The sequence below is a fragment of the Nanorana parkeri genome, unplaced genomic scaffold (genome assembly GCF_000935625.1).
Source record: "Nanorana parkeri isolate BGI_ZX_2015 unplaced genomic scaffold, ASM93562v1 scaffold336, whole genome shotgun sequence".
Classification (NCBI taxonomy): Eukaryota; Metazoa; Chordata; class Amphibia; order Anura; family Dicroglossidae; genus Nanorana; species Nanorana parkeri.
The window spans coordinates 433760-454716 of NW_017306604.1; the positions used below are offsets into that span (position 1 = coordinate 433760).

General features: G+C 42.6%; 1 protein-coding gene across 1 annotated transcript in view; it reads left to right on the forward strand.

Moving 5' to 3' along the window:
• Positions 1-215: 215 nt before the first annotated feature.
• The window catches only part of GREB1 (growth regulation by estrogen in breast cancer 1), a 142404-nt gene continuing 121662 nt past the window's right edge, over positions 216-20957 (forward strand). The window contains exon 1 of the mRNA XM_018558387.1: positions 216-279. The gene's annotated coding sequence lies outside the window, so the exon portion shown is untranslated. The remainder of the gene's footprint in view (positions 280-20957) is intronic.

Genomic DNA, 20957 nt, shown 5'->3' on the forward strand with positions numbered 1-20957 from the left:
CTACACCTTTTTTCCATAATGTCCAGCTCCCCCCACCCCCCTCCTTCTCTACTCCCCCCTCCTGAGAAGTCCTGCATCTTCCCAGCAAACAAGAACAGCTAGTTCTAGAGGAGGTGGGGGAGCAAGAAGGCAGGGGGAGGGGAGCAACAGGAGGCTTTCAGAAGAGGCATCTATGAACCATCCAGGGGCTCTCTGGCCAGCACTGTAAACTTTGCTGTGCATGCTCTTGTACACCCTGTCCTTCTACTAAGGAGCCAGACTAGGTGGGAAACCCCAGAGGTGAGTGCAACTAATAAATGGGCATTATTACAGGAGAGCTATCAGGTCTATTATGTCCAGGTCACTGAAATGGCAACAAAAAAAGTCTCTGCACCGTGCAATAGTTCAGCATGCCTGTGCTGGTAGCTGCCTGCAGGGCTACAAGAGTTACAAAGTAGACTGCTGGTCATTTCATACAAAATATTGTAGGTTGTAGCGATCACCATTCATCATGTGCTGGATAAAATCTATAACTACATAACTATTAAAAGCTGCCTTCTGTGGTCCACTGGCCAATCAGAACTTTATAAATGTAGTGACATTGGTGCTGAATAATGTCACTGTTGTCACAGCTTGTCATAATTTTCACCCTTCAAAATTCCAGCCTTATGTTTTGTTTAATCCATTTGTTTGCTTGTTTTTTTAATGTTAATTTCATAATAATAATTTTACTAGGGCATATTTGGGTTTATTGTGTTATGTATGTGATTTTTTAAACAAATATTTTTTAAATTGCCCTATCATAGCAGTTTACTACAATACGTGTACAATAAGCATACACTGCTAGTAATATAGAAGAACAATGCCTGAAACAAAAGTTTTATCTATACATATAGGCAAATAATGCAAGTAAATAATAGATCTAGTGTCTCTGTTATTATTACTATTTTTCTATTATTATTACTACTAAGAGTTAACCTCTCTTCTTCAGGTCTGAAGCAATACTAATCAGCATGACAGAGTTTACCACTTAAAGGAAGTAACAACTTTCTCTTAGTTTAAGTGGTAAACATTGTCATGTTGATCAGTATTGCTTCGGACCTGAAGAAGAGAGGTTAACTCTCAAAAGCTTGTCTTTTGAATATTATGTTAGTCCAATAAGAAAGGTATCATTGCATACTTTTTTTTTTTTTTTTTACATCTTTTATAGTTATAGTTATATTATAGTTATAGTATATATTATAGGTATAATATACAGTATATTGCCCATGCTTATTTAGCAGAGGCAGTGTTATACAGTGGTTTCCAGAGCACACAGAACCATCCATCCTCATAGGGAAATGAAAGTGGTATTTAAGATTACAAATTGGTCAAGATGTGTCGCATGTGACACTGTTGTGCAGTTCTGTTGGCTCTAACGTTGGTATATAATGTCACCAGCAATACACAGGGTTAAGAAAACCATCTGTGGTTCATCTATGGGCTTTTAGAGTGTTTTATGTCTTCTGTGTCCAGGGACTGTGGTCATTTAGCTAGTGGAATGTGAAAGTTGGTTTTATAACCCTAATGACAGGCTGTCTGTCTGGAGATCTCAGCATTCATGCTGGTAGGCATCAATAGTAGGATGACACACTAGGGAGTCTTCCACTAAATATAACACAAGTCTAAAGTCCTTTACAAGGAAGAAAACTGTTCTGATTTCTATTTCTATCATGTATTGTTGCCAAAAAATGTATACACATTTTAAGAGAGAAAAAATGGTATTAAATACATTACATTAAATATTGTAATACTCAATATAGACCTATAACAAAAGATGAATACAAGTCACATTTGACTTCTTTACAAAAGGTGCTTAAAGTGGCCACCATCAGCGTGCAGACACTTCTGATTACGGTGAACTACTGCTTGACCAAAGTGTCCACTTGTATCGCTGCATATGTCGTTTCAATTCCTCCCCGCAGTACCACCAGTGTAGCTGGTTTTCTACGGTACACCACATCCTTTAGGTCTCGTTCACACCTAGGCGTATTGCATAGGCGCGTCTGTTACGCGTTTTTTACCGCGATTCGCGGTAAAAAAGTCGCGCGACCGTCGCACGTTTCCGAAGGCTACTTGGCTGTATCCCAATGGAAACGCGCAACAAAACGGCCCAAAGTAGTACATGTACCTTTTCAGGCGTGGGCCGTTTTGTAGCGCGTTAGGGACGGGCGGAAATACGCCAAGGTGGGAACGAGACCATTGAATACAATGGGATTTATATTTTTGAGCGTTTTGTAGAGCGTTCGTCGAGCGTAGAACGCGCTACAAAACGTTCAGGTGTGAACGTTTAAAGTCCCCCATAGGTAGTAGTCAAGGGGTGTTAAGTCAGGAGAATGTGGGAGAAACTCAACCCCACCTCTTTGTCCTATCCATTGTCCTGGCAAATTCTCACGTCTCGGTGGAAGTGCTACACGTGCACATTGTTTGGTAGACTTCTGTGGCTTGCCTGTAAACTGTTCCGACACCATAGCAGAACAATCAGCACATGTTGCTGTTCGAGACATCCCGGATCCTCCCTTGTGCACATCACACACAGTACCATTATTATTACACAGGATTTCTCTAGCGCCAACACTTTGCGCAGCGCTTTACGATATAAGGAAGACATTAAAATCGCAATACAATTCAAGACAAGATGGTAAGGAGGGCACTGCCCCTGACGGCTTACAACCTAACATGTCTCTCAAACTTATCATGAATGCGTGCAATTGTTAGTCGTGTTGGAGGTTCTGTTGCATACTCACGCCTCCATTGTTGTTGTATTTCCACAAACTTCTAGAATTTCAAATACCACTTCAAAATAGTCTTGCGCTCCTCGATCGACAACCGTGCTTCCGCCATTTTCTTTGACTGTCCTGTCTGTCGCATGGTGACGCTAGCATGCATTTGATTAACGTGTCAGGATCAATTATTCTATTGAGCGAACGTCATACTACACAATGCTACCGTAATTCAATTCAACTTTGAAAAGTAATACATGGGTAACATCTCTTAAAATGTATATACATTTTTTGGCACCCCCTGTGTGTATGTATATATATATATATACATACATACACACATCAAATTTATTTTATTTACCATACACATAACATCTCTGTTATCTAATACACTTTTACACTTTGAATGTTGTAGTATGGTGTATGTGGTATTAGCAATCTCAGAAAAACATTGGGCACCAAGGTATGATTAAACGACATGACTGTTGGAAATTTGTGTCCAATTCCTCACTTTTCTCCGCTATTAGTATAGAGCCCTACACCTACAGTTCTCAGACACTTTTATGGTTGCAGTTGATTAGATTTTAAGTGTTTATGGTCAAAGTTATAAATTTCTAGTTTCTCTTGCACGCATGCATGTTTTTTCCCCATAGTTACCATGTATATGTACAGTACTTATCCTGGGATCGGCTCAATCATATTGCTTGTGAAAAGTGTCCTGTGTGGGGTTGATCTCAATCCTTATACATTTCCTTACATTATTGCAGCTGTAGCTAAAATATGGAACCTCTGTGTATCTTGAAGACAAATAACAGACTTAAGCTGGCCATACACCTATAGATTTTCTGCAGATTTTCTATGGTCAGATGGACAAAGTGCAACAGATTCCTTGTGGTAAACTGTGTGGACGGAGGAATATCCCACTGGGCCAAGCTTCAGTATCTTGCTAGTCGGCCCCGCTGGTTGTCAGATCACCTGAACAATGCCTGCATCCAATCAGATTGTTCAGGTATTTTGACAGCCAGCTGGGCCGACTAGCAAGATACTGAAGCTTGGCCCAGTGGGAGATTCCTCCAGGCACACAGTTTAGCGTAGATGGAGGAATCTGTTGCACTTTTTCAATCAATCATAGAAAATCTGCAGATCATCTATAGGAGTATGGCAAGCTTTAGTCCTCCATAAATGTAGGAATGTAGACCTATTGTTCAGTGTATTGTACACCTACAACCACTAATTGCTAGCTCTTTGATCAGTGTGTGGCTTCAAGCACACCTGCCACTAACAAAAACATAGGCAAGTGCCAAGGGGATTACAGGTGCCAAAGTAGTACATGATCTCCTCCTTTAACAAGTTTAAAATATTTTAAGGGGCCACTAATTTAAACAAAATGTAATGAAGACAGAGTTTCTGGTCATGTAGGTCCTGACAAAGGCTGATGTATAGAAAGAAGCAGACAATCGGTGGCTCGCCTCTTGTCAGCATCTGATGCTACTCCAGCTGATTGGTAGGTGTGGTATAATTTCGATCTTTGGGTTGAGGATAAAATCGTTTAGGTTTACAGCAAAGTTATGGCTTGCTTTAAGGGCTTGTTCACACCATCTCCAGACAAGATCCATAACAGAAGGTTTTTTACCTGAACCAAAAACACATGCACAATCATTCCAATGGTAAAAATGAGGCTAGTCAACACCATTGTGTTTAGCCCCAGAGCTTTCAAAAAAAGTCCTAAGGTGGAGTTGTAATCCCCTGTTTTAATGCCCTGTGCCTGCCCCAATATAAGCGACTAAACTGAATGCATCAATAAAATGCAGACACAATGATACATTTTCTCGAGTGTCCGCCAGAGTCCTAAAACCTGGCAAGTTTTAATATGCAAATTCTAAATCAGAATGCCTCGAGACTTTGCATACTTTTAAAGTGTGCCGTGACTGAAAAAAGGTTGAGAAACGCTGTCTTAGACATTTAGAGCTTTCTATTGGTTCCTGCCAGTTAGATGTTTGTGTCTGGATCTGATTTCTGGGCGATGTTTATTTTAACCGGATAAGCTCAAACGTTATGTCCTCGGCACCTCATAACAACCCAGGCAGCTTTTCATTTCCTGTTACTGCTGATATTAACACCCCATTCTTCTGTCTGATGCAGTGGGTTCAGTGGCTTTTGCATATATATGGAAGTTTTAGACATCATTATATCTAAAATGTCAAAGCTAAAAACGGAAATGATGTGCTGAGTACAGTAAGCAAAGCTTGAAGCTACAGAACAAGCTTGCCTTAGCATTTTTCTTCACTGTTAACAGTTTTATTTTTCTTTATTAGCAACATTGTGAAACAATGAAGCCATTATTTTACATTATTTTACCAATCTATATATGAATGGCTGCTTGGTGGCTTCTTCCACAAAAGTTGGTAGAAAAATTGACATTTGTAAGCCAGGTGGTGCTGGCAGGGCCACCAACAACTAATTTGTCAACAGGAGTCGTCCAAAATGTGAGCAGTGTGTGGCCAGCTTTACAGTCCACCTCACTTGTGGACTAGGAGAGAATGGTTAGAATAAGCTCACCTCCTACTACATCAGAGCATCACTTTCTGCCTGAATCAACTATAGCCAAGCCCAAGCATTGTAACATTTGGTAGTGATGAGGGGTGGACCTGCCTATACCTGTGCATATACAGACAATGGAAAAGTCAGTATTTGTCTAGGATCTTCAGTGGCGGCTTCAGTGGTGTATAGTGAAGGTGGACTGTTTCACTAAATGTAAAACCTGCCATCTTGTAAGGCTTCCCCCCTACAGCCTTACTCCCAAAAAACTAAAACCTGTTCTGTAGTTCCTGAATGGCCAGTCACTAGGACTGAGCAATGTGGGCATGGAGAATAGAATGCCTAGACTCAAGCCTTTGGAGGCTGCAGGAGAACTTTGGAAAGGTAGGTATGGAATCCTTGAGGAACCTGCTATCCCAGCATATTTCTCTGGCCGGGAGTGACAGGTGCACTATATAGCAATTTTTAGCCAACCTGTAGAGGCTTGCTGAAGCCCTGGCTATACGGGTATATGCACAAATCCACTGTTTACATGCATAGCAGGACATACGCAGTGCCCCAAACTCAAAACCTCTCCATTAAGGGAAGTGCGTAAGTACGTATGTAAACTGGGATTTGCGTATTTACCTGTACAACGTCAGCATGTCACTGATTTGTACAAGCTGGCTTTACAACAGATGAGCTTTTCACTGTGCTGCTTCTCCTTTCAATGTCCAGTTACTGGCTGGGGACTGGTCCAGGATGACCAGGAGGAAGTTGGTTGAATAATGATGCCCATCAAAGTGGGAGATCTAGTGGCAGAAAAAAAGTGCAGGGGGTCCCGAGGATGGGTGTCACCAAGAGTGGGTACCGGGTGTCCCCCCCGCTGAGACATCATCGGTCATGCGCGCAACGTCACCACAAGCGTGTGCCATGACCTCATCGTGCATTGCCGGCCATTTAGGCGATACCTGCCGGCAGGCCATCTTGGTGATGGTTGCCGGCAGAGAGAGAAGGGGGTGTTAACTCGACGGGATAAGGTATGACGCCGGGTCCCCACCTCTCTCCTGCAGCTGTCCGGCTCTCGGTCCATGACAGACGACTCTTCAGAGGGGGTGACAGCAAAATGACTGTCAGTCATTTTGCTGTCTTCACTCCAATAGTGTCACCCGGGTGCGGGCCGCACCCCCCTTGTGACGTCATTGCAGTGGGGAAAATCTCTGGTTTGAAAGTAAATATTGCAATGTATTGCCTCGATATTAATCAATATGCTATATGCAAGAGGAATAAATCCTGGTAAATCCAAATGAAAGAGCTCCCATGACTGCAGAGTTTGTTCTATGGGTTTTAATAAGCCAATTCAAAAATGACATACACCTGAATGAGCCCTGTTGTAATGCCTCTGGTCAATGGGCTTGCTGCCTCTGGTTGTACATGATGTTTTCCTGTCTGAAGGTCACTGCATCTCTCTGCCTCCCATTGGAAAAGTAACATTCCTGATAGACGTAAATAGGGAAGTAACATTGTCATTCGCAGACACTTTGGCCTTGTGTCCTATTCACTGTGCTCCTCCTACGTCCTGGTAATTGACTGTACCAGCCAAGGACTGACTTTTAAAGTGTTATGTGATAAGCCGTCAACACTTAGGTGCTGAAATCTCAGCCTTCATTTCCTTTTTGTAAACATGCTTTTTGATCCTTTGTTCCCAGGCTCAGGCAATTAAGCAGCTAGTTTCAAGCTTGTGTCTATACCATTGTGCACCCTGTCTGTATACTGCCTGCCTGCAAAACTGCAGGTATTGGAATTCCGCTCTGTCCTCACCATAACAGGTCCTTTGATGCTACAGTATGGCTGGAACAGTAATGGTTATGTTATTGCTTTTGAAGCAGGAACACTGGGGTTCAGAAACAATGCTGGCTTGTTCTCAAAGGGAAAAATAAACTGCAAGATTGGACATTGCCCAATAGCAACTGTTAGGGCTATTGTAATGTTTAGTGTTCCTTGATTTCCAGGAACAGTCCTGTGTCTTGCAAATCTGACTTCGGAATGCTCTTGGTTTTCACATGTGACCATAAAATCCCTTTTTGCTTCAGGTTAGCCTAGAGCTACACTGGCGATTAAATATCTCTGCTACTGAGAGAATTAACTACCTGTCCATCATCTCATTAGCATAGGGTTGCCACCTGTCCAGGATTCACCCGGACAGTCCGGGTTTTGAATGCTGTGTCCGGGTTTCATGGCAGCAGTAACCAAGACACAAGATGTCAGGCAGACAGGGGCAACCAAAATTTAGATAGCGGCTACTGGCCCCTATCTAGTCTCAACTGTGGTATTTACATATTAATGGGTGGCGCTATTTACATATGAATAAGCCACGACTCACTCTCCCCCAACAAATGTCCGCCCATCGCTAGGGTGTTCGGGTTTCGCTTGAAGAAAAGGTGGCAACCCTACATTAGCAGCACTTTTATTTTGGTGTGCTTCAAGTGAGGTTACTGCCAATGGAACCTTCAGTTTCAATCACCTAAATATATTCCTCATGCATCAAAGCAAAAGGTGTTCAAATGCTTGCAGTTTTTTTTTCTTTAGACAGCAGCCTCAGCCTGAGGAGAAAAGCCTGTCCCCTGCCAGCATGCTGCAGAGATTGTCCTCTGTGTGGAAGCAGTATTCTCTTTGCAGGGATACAAGAGAGTCAAAGCTAAAGCTCTCCAGCTAGCATGGAGCATGGGATTTGGTGATTGCGGAGCTATAGGTCTGACTCACCGGGGGGCTGTTGGATCTCTGCACACGGGGCCATCCCTATCTATAATGAGGAAGCCTGAAGCAGTCGGCGCAGGCAGCATCTCATTGGGGGGCAGCAGGTGCTTCCCACCCAGCTCACTCATATCATCAGTTGCCAGGTAGCTGAGCGGGACGCACTGGATGGCGTCCCACCGAGCTCCTAGCAACCAGTGACATCAGTAAGCTGGGCGGAACCGGATGGCTGTACGATCAGCAGCAGAAGCACACATGCGCCCCAAAGGTCCCTTCCCTGGATGACCAGCAGCAGCAGCATCCTTCAAACTGACATCCCCCAACCCCCCAGGATGAGCATCAGAAGCACAATGGTAAACGGCCTCAGGCAGCGTGAAAGGTAGGATCGGTCCTGTCTGCTGACACATAACTGCTTCCACACAGTGAGCATGGCTCCTTTAGCATGCTGGTCTGGGACAGACCTTTCTTCTCATTATGTGGCTACTTTCTAGAGGAAACAAAGTGTAAAGCTGCCCACACACTGTGCGAATTCCGGACAAATTTTGCATTGAAGGAGCCGGCTCTGTTCAGGTACTCTGCCAGCGGTCACCATCAGAATACAATGGAGACAACAGGAGATTCCTCAATCAATGCTCATATGCATTGATGGAGGCATCTGTAATATTATCTTGGTTCAGCCTGCAGTTTGAATGAAGAAAATATTATAGTGTATGGATAGCTTTAGTCTTTGATCACTTTTGTTTCAACATCTAAGATAACCAATTTAACCTGAGAGTTCAGTTAGGCTTTAAACACCAGTGTAGCCCTGGGCTCAGAGTTTGTTTTTTTGTTAAAGGGAACCAGTCATTGGGACAAAAAAGTGGTCATAAAATGATAATTACCTAATCTTTTGGCAAATTTGGTGTCTTAAAAAACAGACAATGACCTAAAGTAGCAATTAACCAATCATGTCTGCACTTAGGTCCCCCAAAGACACCTGTACAATAAAGAATGTTTTCCTCACTATGTCCCCAATGAATTACATATTAAACCCGTGCATGTAGGGGTGGCTACACTGGAGCTCCAGGGGTCCCTGCAAGGCAGTTTAGCACCCCTCCATAGATGGAAATGGGGAAATCAATTTTAAATGGTTTGTTTTAAAATATGGCAGGCTGCAATGGAAAACGTAACTGGAAGCAATGCAGAAGATGGTATGTCGCAGTATTTCTTGTTGCATGAAGAGGGTTTAATAACACTTTTATTCCATACACGTTTGTTGGGTTCTTGGCATACGCAATCATGTTTTAGGCTTAAATGAATGTGGTCAGCAATTTATCCCAAATTGCAACTGTTCTTTCAGGGGGGTGTCATGTCAACTGGCAGTCCTGTATTCACAGTTGGTCACTGGGGCATAAAGTAATGATTAGCATGGCTGCACCAACCACCCTTAAAGAAGATGGCAAGTCTAAAAAGAAAAACAGGTCATTCTTTCCTGCATGGATAGCTCTGTTCAGCTACCCATGCTTTTTATAACAATATCCTTCTGAAGTGAGGAGGGGAGAAGCTGCAGAGTTGGCACCACATTGGCACCTCCATAATTGAAAAGACATTGGGGGTAATTTATCAAAATTGGAGCAGGCAGAATCTGGAGCAGGTGCCCTGCCCATGGCAACCAATCAGCTTCTTACTCCAGTTACGTTTTGAAAATGAAAGATAGAAGCTGATTGGTTGCTATGGACAACTGCTCCAGATTTTATCTGCTCTTTTTTTTTGATACATTCCCCTCACTGTCAGCTGGGAGCAAGTGCTCATGGTTGATGCTCTGATGTTATGACACTAGTACTTACTAAAATGGGTGGGGAGGTTGGGAAAGCTGCTGCAAATTATAGCCCTTCAGCAGGACATGAGGAAATCTTTGTAGTAGGACCAACAGGCAGACCCAGAGAGCCTGTCACTGTCTGGGGACGGGTGCACTAGGGTACGTGAACCCCAGGGTTTGTGGAGTTGTAGGAGTCACAGACAGGAGGGATATCTGGGATGTTGGTCATAGGGAGAGAGGAACCCAGATAGCAAGAAATTGTGCTGCAAGTTTGAAAATGACTTGCTAAACTATTGCAGACTTGCCAAGCTTCACAATTTTGTTGCACAATTACAGCAAGTCTACATTGCAAGTCTCCAGACCAGCGAGCTTGCAGAGCTCTTGCTAAGACCTGCAGGACTCTTGCTGTAGACTTGCCTACAAATTCAAAAAGTGTCAACTAGAACTTGTCCTGCGAGTGTTCTGCAAGTCTACAACTTGCCAGGAATATGTGCAGCAAGTTAACAAAATTACAATTTCACCCCACCACAAGTTTGTAGCAAGTTATCCTTGCTATCTGGGAACTAATGGTCTGTGTGTTCTCAGGACGCACTAGAGGCGCAGAATCTAAGAAGGGCCAGGTATTCGACAGAGTCTCTAGTGGTGAGGATGATTGGCTGCTGGACACCTTCCAGGTTGCGGCCCTCTAGCACACCCACACAGACGCAAAGGACTAGTTGAAATACCGGGGAACTGGATACAAAGGACAGGTAGTGATGAAACTTGTAAGCAAGAGGAGGAAGATAGGAACAGTGGCACACAATGAAAGAGAAAGACACAAATAAATGTGCAAGACGCACAGCAGAGGATATACTGAAGAGAGTAGCCAAGCAAGGACTCCGGAGACAGTGACACACCGGAAAGGTGAGTAGCTAGTGGTACACTTAGGAGCATGAAGGTATAAGGTACAAAAGTATGTCAGAAATGTGCGTTGCACATGCATACAAATAGAAGCAAGATAACAGAAGCTAAAATGCAAGGTGTAGGACAAAGAGGTAAATGCACACAGGGAGTGTTACAATAGAAGTAAGCACAAAGCTGCAAAGAAAGAACGAAGCTTAGAAGTAAAGGGGTAAATGCATAGCAAGGTGGATACACTGGAAAGGTAAGTAACATACTGCTAGAGAGAGTTAGCCAGAAGTATAAAGTTGGAACTGCTAGGAAGGGGGGCGTTCTTTCTGGAAAATCGACGGAGGAAGCAGGTTGTCCCACCCTCCCTCCCTCCCTGAATTTTGTGGTTTCTGTGGGTTGCAAGGTTCTTTTATGTCACGGCAGCTTGGCGGGTTAGGGGGTCTTTTGGTGGGGGTCTAAAAGTCAATTACACAAATGGTTGTGGTGCGGCAGGGGACATGGGAGGAGTTTTTAGGAGAGGCCTTATTTGGGCTGTTGGGCACCCAAATACCCCTTCTCAGATCAACAGTCGTTAAGAGTATTTATTTGTATATTATTTGGTTTATTACTTTGGTTATTGTTAAAGTTGGTTTGTTTAATAAAAGGGCTGCTGTGGCCGTTAAAATCCATGTCTGGCAGTCTGTGTGTTTATTGGAGTTTTAACAGAAGGACAAAATTGACGAATCCATCAGTGAAGTGGATGGGAGGTGGAAGCACACTTTAACTGAAAAATAACCCCCTTTTTGGAAATTTGTATTCATATTGATGATAACACCTTCTGTATTATGGAGGCAATGTGTACTTTGCAATATTCTAGATGAGGATTTGTGGTTCCTTTGGTTCCGACCTTACCATAACCAGACTGGTTATCCTGTCTTTCTACTCTTGCTATGGTTTCCATGCCTAGCAGAGACATCCATCCACTTTGTCATTTTAGGCTGTAGCTGTGCTAAATACAGTAACAGCAGTTATGAATGTAGAGTTACCCTCTGGGATGGGTAATTTACATAACCATTGCCCCATGCTCAAACAAGAAATCAACTACGGTATGTGTTGTAGAATTTATGATGGAAGTGATGACCTGTAACTATGTTCTGTTATAAGAAATATTGATTACTTATATATTGATATTGATTATATCCTTTGTATATGGAATACGTTTTTGATATTGCTGCATAAGTTGTTTTTTTGTTTTTGCCATGACAGTGTGAATCGGCCTGGATGGCCGACTTGGTAAGAGCTCTTGACATAACTGTGGCTGGCTAGCATAGAGGCTTTGTATCATGGGTCATAGGTCATCTATAGAAAGCTCAGATAGATGGTGAGAAGCACATTTCCCAGTGGCTCTATTGTCTGCAATGGTCACTTGCCATGACTTATGTCTGCAGACTTCAAAGAAGCACTAAGCGCTGTTATTTCACCCCTTCCCATGCCTTTTGCCTACATTACTGCTTTTTAGTAGGAATTATAAGCTTTGTGGAAGGATTTCAAGATATGTGGAGCTCAGTCTGACTCATTTTTTTTGTGATATGGTGGTTAGACAGGTGCAAGTAAAACAAAACTTCCTATATTTGTCAGTCACCATATAAAAAGCCAGGCACTCTAATGATTGGGCACAATCCCTAGTTAACTGGTGCAGTCATTCAGCAACGACTGCACTGTACAATATCCAAAAAGAAGGGAAGCTCGACAATGTTGTTATGAAAATAAGGTTCAGCATGCACATAGATGTGAAATTGAGCTCAGGGCTAAACCGTTGGGTTGCCTTTGGATGCATGTAGGCACCCTTGGCGTTGTCTTATCCTGAAAGAAAGGGCAATCAGACGAAGTTTTTGCATTGTTCTGGTCACTATTTCTCCCTGAAGTCCTCTGGCCAGCTTGAGGTGGCCACGGGCATTACAAAGAAATTGGGTTTGTCAGAGATAAGATGGCCATTTCATGTCTATCTAGAATCTACTCATAGATGGCAGTTGGCTGGACTGTGTCTGTTTGCAGTGGTCTGCAGGAATGTATCTTCAAATAAATTCAACGTGAGGGTTGATCCATCATAGTGTCTGCAATAAGGATTGCATGTAGTGCCCCAGAACAGCCTATCATTCAAACCTCTCCAGACAAATCATCACTGGAATGTTAATTGCTGTGGCTGTGGGTCTTACACAATATAGAGTCAATGTATTCATCAGGGTCGTTTCTAGGTTCCTAATAGGGATGCACAGATACTTTTCGAGTACCAGTGCAGATACTTGGCATTTTCATGAGAACTACCAGGGTTGCAGCGGTTGCAGCGGTTGCAGCGGTTGCAGCTGGGACCTGGCTCTGGCACTCCACCACTGTCCTGAAATCATTAGTCTGTATTGTTTTAGAAAAACTGTCACATGACAATAAACAAAAATGTATCAGTACTCGTACTTGTAAGTACTCGGCAAGTACCAGTACTCGTACTCGCAAAACTGGTATCTGTGCATCCCTTTATTTATAAAAACAAAATCATACATTAAAAAAGAGATGTACAAATCCCAGGAGCTCCGTGTGCTCCTTACAAATGACAGCTGCCTCCTAACTTTTGAATTTTTCTCTAGTGTAGTCTTGGAGCTCAAAAGTATCGGTACATGTACTCGTATTCGTACCGAGTACTGTACTTGGTATCTGTGCAACCCTAGTTCCTAATTTCCCCGAAGCACCTAAAAGTAAAATACAAAAATGTAATATTTAATACAAATAAATATATAAAAATGTTTTAAAGTTTATACAAAATAAATAAAATATTTTTAAAAATTTGAAAAAGTTAGAAAAAAACATTTTCAGTTTCAGCCCGACATTTCTTTTCATTTCGGTTTCGTTTCGGTTTTAAAATGCTCATTTCGGTGCACCTCTAGTTAAAATGGATGACCTAAGTGAAAGGATCATACATGGAATTATGGCAAAGGACACCTGAGGCACCCAGTCGAAGACCTGGGACAAATGCCCTGCGTGCCAGGGTCTAGCATTGCCCCTGGTATTCATAAAGGGCGCTTTTTTAGCTCACTGACATTCATTATAATAACAGATTAAAAGAATTGCGAATTTATTGCCACTTTAACTATTAGAAAATAGAAAGAATGGACTTGGAATTTTTAAAATTAAAATGAAGCGTGTATATACAGCTTTAGGGAGAGTGTCTAATAGGAGAGGAAAAGTTTAGTCTAGGGTTTATTATACTATAGGGCCCATTCACACCTATGCATTTTAATGCATCCTAACAATTGTATTCTGGTTAGTGTGACCTGCATTGACTGAAAAAATTAATGTCCGTGTTCTAATCCCAGTTTACACCTTGGTGTTTTGTCGCTCAAAGGTAAGCGCGGCAAACTGCTCATGACAAGAAAGCCCATTCATTTCTATGGCCCCTGTTCACTCCTGTTTTCATGACATTTTCAATTGAAGTCTATGGGAAAAACTTTGGTGGAAAGTACATTAGCTACTTTATGGCAAATTACAGAACTTTCTGGTCCCATAGACTTCAATGGGAAACTTTGTGCAACAAAATGCACGACAAAACGCTCAGGTGTGAACAGGGCAGATGGAGATGAATGGGATTGTCATATAATGTTGCAGAGAAAAAGGCGCACAATGAAAAGGCTTACAGAGAATGTGAATTCAGTAAAAAAGATTTCTACATTTATTTACAACACTCATTGTTGCCTCTTGGCCCCTGTGCTTATCTTGTCATCTTATTTATCTCAGCAGTCCTTCAGCAGGGTCACTAATCGTACTCGTTTAATATTATTATTATAAGGATTTGTACAGTGCCAACAGTTTGCACAGCGCTTTACAAAGCAATACAATTTCAGTACAATAGGGATATAGAGATACCTATTCACTAGAGGGTGAATTAACAAATTTGTTTGCAAAATACCAACATGAAAATTTGTCATTGCAAGAATAAATGTAACAGGAACGATAAAATTATATTTTACATTGTAGGATAGTCAGAAGTGATGTAAGGTTAGCTAGCCGCATGTGGGATGGATGGTGTCTGCAGCCTGTTTTAGTGATGTATCCATCAGTGACAGCATGTTAGCCAAGGACTTTAATACCAGAATGGAACTCCAGGGACTTGTACCCTCAGAGCACCTGGAGGAAAGGTTGTGTTAATTGTCATGCTAATGCTTCCCTTTCCTTTGTTTTGGGTGAGAGGGCCAGACTGCTGGAATCACATTACACTAGGAAGGGATCTAACCGTTCTTTCCCATGTCTCTATTATACAGGACAACGTCTGGTCCGGGGGTCCCAGGGGCCAGGATTAGACTGACCCTTCCTTGCCTCTGGGTCATCTGTTCACTCCAGAGATCAGATTCAATGTTCAGTCTAATTTAGATAGGGAGCAGCTATTTTCTATTAATACCCTAGATTATAATTATCTGATATATATACTGTATATATAAATATCACCCAAACCATCCTCTCCGCTCCTCCCAAGACCTCCTGCTCTCTTGTCAAGTCCTCCCATGCTCACCTCCAGAGTCTCCCCCATCCTCTGGAACTCTCTACCACAACCTGTCCAGCTATATTCTACTCTGCCTTTAGGCGATCTCTGAAAACTCATCTCTTCAGGGAAGACTATCTCGCCACTTCCTAACAATTCAACTTTTTACTTTCTCAGTCAACTCATCCCCATTATCTTTGGTATCACTTGCCCCTCCTTTGAGATTGTAAGCTCTCATGAGCAGGGCCCTCCAAACCATCTTGTCCTGAATTGTATTATAACTGTATTGTCTATGCCTATAGTGTAAAGCGCTGGGCAAACTGTTGACTCTATAGAAATTCTGACTAATAATAATAGGAGTTTGTGAAAGCTGTGTGGTTTCTGTGCCCTCCCCAGCGCTAACTGCAGAGAAAGAGAGGAGTCACATGCATTTCCTACAATTATTTAAATTCTTCTATATCTGTATGAGTGCTAGAACAGTGTAGTTCCATTTTTTTTAAAAATTGCATCACACCACAACGCATTGCACCACAACTCCCAACTAATATAGGGGGCACTCCGATGGATGAACTAACAATTAGTTGTCCCCATCAAAGTGCCCCCTTACATTGGTTGTTCCCATCAGAGTGCCCCCCAACCTTCAAAATTAATGTAATAGGGCACTCCGATGGGGGCAACTAATAATTAGCTGTCCACATCAGAGTGTCCCCTTACATTAGTTGTCCCCATCAGAGCACCCTCTTATTTTGGTAGTTAATGTTAGTGGGCACTCTGATGGGGACAACCAATATAAGGAGGCACCCTGATGTGGACAGCTAACTATTAGTTGTCCCCATTAAAGTGCCCCTTACATTGTCTGTCCCCTTTAGAGTACCCCTTTATATAATTGTCCCCACATGCCTAACATACCTGCTTTATTAGTAGGCCAGAGGCGGGAGCCGGAAGGTGGAGCACACTGCAGGAGAGGATGGAGGAAGATACTCTTCTGTCGTCCAGTAATGCTGGGGGCAGGGAACACATTTGACGTCACTGACTGGAGAGGAGGTAGACACCCGATGTCATTGGTTGCTAAGACGCCAGTGGTCCTAGCAAACAATGATGGCAGAGGAGGTGGACACCTGATGTCATTGGTTGCTAGCAACCAACGACTGAAGTGGAGGGGGCCTGAACAGGGTTATGGCTTGCAGTGGATGCACCGGCCTTGGAGGCCGGCCCATCCACTGTCACCCAGCTATAACTGAGCGCAGGTTGACAATCGGTCGGTGTGTGGACCGCGGACCATACAGGGACATCCAAGGGGCTGGATATTGCTATCCGGCCAGATAGGGCCAGATACATCGAAAAGGGCTGGAAACAGGCCATAAAATGCCCAGGTCTGACTTAGGCATTTAAACTACAGAACACTCAGGTGTGAATGAGGTCTGACTCTGGGGGAGTGGATATGTACTGCAGATTTGTACTGTCACATTTAGTAACCAATAATGAGATATATGAGGAGTCCAATGCCGAGGGTTTCTGAGGTGTGTGAGTTTATCTATGGCCAGATCATTCTTTTTTTTTTTTGCCAAGATCTTGGAGATGACAGATCTTGGTGCAGGGCTGGGGGCCTTCAGCTTGGTGCCTGATGAGATAAGTTCAGTCCCTTGGGGCTAAGTTAGTTTTAGAGGTTGGGTTAAGGTTTAGATTGGAGTTCGCTTTAGAGAAGAACTCTGTGAATTTATAAAACGTACCCGTGCAGTGGGGCACCCCCCGCACTGCAAGGGTTACCTGCTAATTTTATCATGGAGACTTAAGTAAAGCAGATATACTCACCTGATCCTCGGTGAGCGCTCACCTCTCTCCCCTTCCGCACAAGCTGTAATATGTCCCTTGGCGTCCTCTTATCTAATGCAAGTCATCGGAGCTGCATAATACCTAATACAATGATGTCCTAATACAAGGACATCAGTGGTCCTTAGACCGCCAGAGCCCAGGGTAGAAGAGGCTACGGGGACCGATCTAGCAGCCAGGAGGAGCCGAGGATCAGGTGAGCATATCTCCTCTATTTGAGCCCCCTAGACAAAATGAGCACTTAACCCTTGCAGTGCAAGGGAAGCCCCATTGCAAGGTTAAGTGTTTTAAATTCCCGGCATTCTTCTTTAACCAGTTGACATCCGCGTTGTGTTAAACCCCCTTCCCATCCAGGCCATTTTTCAGTATTCAGCGCTGCGGTACTTTGACTGACATTTATTCCGTCATGCAGCGCTGCACTGAAATTAATTTTATACCCTTTTTTGGGGACAGATAGAGCTTTCTTTTGGTGGTATTTATTCACCACTGGGGTTTTTATTTTTTAATATATTAAGGAAAAACTACAGATTTTTTAAAAAAAAAAACAGTTTCCCCTATATTAAATGATAAAACATTTATTCTTACCCGTATTGTTAGTAAAACATAAAAGACAGGGTCACGTCGGGTAAAGAAAATCCAAACATGTCAAGCCTTAAAATTGCGCATGCGCGCGAAACCTCAAAAAAACTACATTACCCAAAATTGGCCATAGGCGATGCATTAAAAGCTGTTACCGCTCATCAGTTTAGTAGGCAACCCACGGATGCGAGTCTGCCGTCCGTCTGTTTTCCTTAACGGGCGGACGGCAAGAGGTTAAGGATAGATTGGAGGTTTAGGGATATCTGAGGAAATCCTTTATTTGTGCTGAGAATTACCAGCTACAAAAAACAACCTAATGCCTCTGGGTGCCGACTTTACTACACTGCTGGCACCTTACAGTGGTACAGATCAGTGCAGGTCGACTTCAAGACGTATTTTGAAGAAAGGACATCAGATGTTGTCCTTAAATTGTCTTTTTCTCAGTTTTTATAGACAAAATAATTCCAGTTCACAGTTATTTCTGACATGCTGACATCTTCAACTCTGACTGTTATGACTAGGTCTGCAGGGAGAGATTATCACACGGCCCTATAAACACGGCATGCGTTGGTGGTACGCAGTGCGAGATACAATCACAGTCTTCACTACAGCAAAGAAAATAGAAAATAATGCAGTGTGAGTGCTGACCAGTGCTGACCAGGATGCAACCAGTGCTGTGGATCCCTGGAACCCATATGGCAATCAGAACCTTATTCATTTTTCGACCTACGCATATGTTTCTGGCACTGACCTTGCCTTCTCTGCAAACATGTGAGGTTACAGGGAAATCTGTGTATTTACATTGTACATTTTGAATTATTATTGTACATTTTGCCGGAAAATCATTTTGTCGTACCTTTTACATTTATTCTTGCGATGCCATATTTTCAAACAGGGATTGTAGCAAGTGATACAAGTAATAATACTTCCACTTTACAAATCACTGGTTCGGCCTCACCTTGAGTTTGCGGTGCAATTTTGGTCACCAACTCTCAGGAAGGACGTCCTCGAGCTTGAGAGAGTTCAAAGAAGGGCCACAACATTAGTTAAAGGGATAGAAGGCCTGAGTTATGAAGACCGCCTCCGACAATTAAACTTACTCTCCTTAGAAAGCAGGCAATTAAGAGGGGACCTTATTGCAGTCTTCAAAATCATCAATGGAGGCAATATTCGGAACAAGTTGTTTTCACCAAGAACAGTACTGAGAACACGTGAACACAAGAAGAGGTTAGAAGAAAGGGGGTTCAATCTTAGAACGCGCAAGTTTTTTTTTTTTTTACTGTACGAGTAGTAAATATGTGGAATTCCCTTCCACAAGACGTGGTATCCGCTGATAACGTAGAAAAGTTCAAAAAACGTCTACATGAGTTTTTCAGTCACTAAATATTCAAGGATATGCTGAAAAAAGCAATACCGGCGCCCCCGGTTTGCAGAGAAATCCGGCTGTAAAGTTCACTGGTACACCATAGAGGCAGCTCCCACCGGTCAACAACGACCATCGATCTGGGAAACAAAAGCAACACAGAGCGCCTCCATAGTGTAAAACTTTTATTTGATGAGTACATCACGCAAGTGAAAATGTACTTACACGAAAGCCAATGATCATAAGCGTAAAAGGAAACAATAAAATATAAAATCTCCAGTAGGGGAAGTCTGAGGGGATCTCCAAATCAGCGTCCTCTGCTCCCGTATGTTTTTTAAAAAGGTCTACGCATTTCAGGGGCACGCCCCCTTTATCAGAACCTGAGGATATGGGAAGTGTTAAATACACATAGATACAAACACACACACACACATAGGTTGAACTGGATGGATCTTGGTCTCTATTCCACCTCTCCTACTATGTTGCTATGTATTTTGCAAACAAATTTGTTAATTCACCCTCTAGTAGTTATCTCTCCATGTCAGACAACTACAATAAGCGGCCTTTCGGAAGGACTGCTGTGAGAAATCAGATGACAAGGTAAGCCACAATGTTTTCAGTTAGGGTGAACACAGATGAGCTGATATCTCCCTAAGAATAAACGGATGGGAATTCCCTCAAGCCAATCTTTGTTGTGCTGGAACTAATGCTCTAGACTCCTTCTCTCTTACACATAGACTTGTGAAGGGTCTAGCCCAGTACTAATAAGTTGCAGGCTCTCATTATCACTCACTGTGGAGATCAGAAGTAGCTTGATAACCAATATCATGCTTAAAATTGAAAATCTTGCTCGCCTTTGTTTTTATATAGCTTACATGTTTTTAGATTATTCTTTTTTTTTATCTGTTTATCACTGTCTATAAAAAAATCTTTTTTTGTAATATATGATAAAGTATTTCCAGGGTGGTGGCTTAGAGATAAGCAGAAGGGAGAAGCTTTATTCACAGCTTCCTATTTCAGTGTAAGGTTCCTGTCTCATACAGAGATTGTTTAGGGCCAATTAACCTACTAGTACTTCTTGGAGTGTGTGAGGAAACCTACACAAGCACAGGAGAACATACAAACAGCATTATTCTGACTCCGATTGTTGTGAAAGCGATTTATCCCTTGTGAGACCTCTATGCCTGGCCTGTATAAGCAGATTCAATCACTGTGGACATTCATTGTCAGATAGCTGAACTCACCAATACCGTTTCATCCGGAAAGGTTGCTTTATTCTGCACATCAAACAACAGGATACAGCAGATGGATGGTTTTCAGTATTATTGCGGTCAAAAGATGATGCCTTTCCTAGCGTACTATGCAGAGTACATGTGTCCTAGTTACATGTGGCCTGTTAGCTGTGGCCATGACACAGGAAGCACTGACCTCAGGAAGAAGGGTGGGGATTACATAAAGAGGAAATACATCACAAAGGGAACACAGAACATGTTTGATACCAAGAAAGGCCACTAGATGGCAGCATGTGAACTAGACATATAAAACGTCCATAGCAAAAGGTATAGGGAAAACAAACTATATAAAACTTCTATCTAAATAACTTCTATGCCCCATTGGGGCGGCACAAGCATGCACATAGGGTCTTTGCAAAACCTGGATTTGAACTAGGGACCTGCAATACCCAATTAGGTGGGTCCGCAAATTACATAGATTTTAATCCATTTTTTCTGATCTATCAGTAATCAGAAAATTATAGTTGATGTGTTGCCTTAATCTGATCTGATTGACACCTCCTCTAATCCAGTAAATCCTGTTTGTTCCAGTGAATATCTTTCTGCTGGAATCAATAGGGATGATCCTAGATCAGAGGATCTACTGCATATCCATCACATTCTGACATTTAAGGGAAGCCTGTACTGAAAAAATAATCTCCTAAATAAGTAATTGTAAAATAAATGTTGGTGAATGGGTGTGGTGTTG